At 50.0% G+C, this 1091-nt stretch overlaps 1 protein-coding gene across 3 annotated transcripts in view; it reads right to left on the reverse strand.

The window, feature by feature from the left end:
• The window catches only part of LOC143292651 (sodium/calcium exchanger Calx-like), a 108015-nt gene extending 107410 nt beyond the window's left edge, over window positions 1-605 (reverse strand). For 2 of the 3 annotated variants that reach the window (XM_076603144.1, XM_076603142.1), the window contains exon 1: window positions 501-605. The gene's annotated coding sequence lies outside the window, so the exon portion shown is untranslated. Of the gene's footprint in view, window positions 1-160; window positions 243-500 lie in introns of those variants that run through there. The other variant, XM_076603143.1, reaches the window with a different exon arrangement.
• Between the last annotated feature and the right edge of the window lie 486 nt (window positions 606-1091).

Below are 1091 nucleotides of genomic sequence, written 5' to 3' on the forward strand. Positions count from 1 at the left end.
CCCCGCTACCCTACCACCACCACCACCACCCCCAAACCCCCCCCGCCCCCCCCCCCCCCCCCAAAAAAAAAAAAAAAAAAAAAAAAAAAAAAAAAATCCTACAGTGCGCAACTATGCTATACACCCAATCCTGTTTAGTGCTCAGAAAATCATTACTTACAACAACCCTCCCCTCTCTACTCGCGCGGCTTTTTTTGCTGTTTTCTCTTCACGCCTGTTGCCGTCGTCGTGGCCTTCGATTCCAAAGCACGGTATATGTATGTATGGTGGTGGTGGCGGTCGGCGTTAGCTGCGAGTGAAGCGCGTAGCAGCAGCTAGCTTGCGAACTACGACGGACACTGCAGTGAAAAAGAAAGGCAGACTCGCCTCGCATGCTGTTGTGCTGTTGCTGCTGTAATACCAACACGGTATCATCGGGTTTTGATGGTGGTGTTTCTGTTTGGTTTTGCTTTGTTTTGTTTGAAAAAAAAAAAAAAATTCCCCCCGTCTAAATGACTAACCTGAAACACAACACAGCTCGCAGATTCAGCACTGCCAGCACCAGATCTGACAACACACACGCCACAATTGGAGAGGCTCGACTGAGAAGCTATGCTGCCCCCAGCTGTCAACGAAAATGTTGACCGTGTGCGGGTATTTTGCATGGAAGAACACTGACACGTTCATACACGCACACGCGCACGCACCCACCCAGGCACGCACGCACACACGCACGCGCGCCGGCTGTCTTTTCAGTCGCCAGCGCGGGGGGGTGGGGGGTGGGGTGGGGGTAAGGGTGTGTGTGTGTGTGTAGGGGTGATATTGTCGTGTGAAAGCAGCCTTCTGCATCGAGAGTCTGGCGTTTCGAACGAAACAACACAACGTGTGCGCGTGCACAACTGTAATACTACATTTTTTGTGCGTTTTTGTTTGTGTGTTGCGCGGTTCTCGTTTGGTGTGTCAGTGTGTGTGTGTGTGTGTGTGTGTGTGTGTAAGACTGAGGAGGAACTCAGTTTGTTTTAATGTTCACATACTGGTGATTGCAGACATTTTGTTTGAGTATTGATTTTTGCTTTTGACTATCATCTTTCAGGAGAGCACTGAGGGAGAAA

Source organism: Babylonia areolata, chromosome 18, assembly GCF_041734735.1.
Source record: "Babylonia areolata isolate BAREFJ2019XMU chromosome 18, ASM4173473v1, whole genome shotgun sequence".
NCBI lineage: Eukaryota > Metazoa > Mollusca > Gastropoda > Neogastropoda > Buccinidae > Babylonia > Babylonia areolata.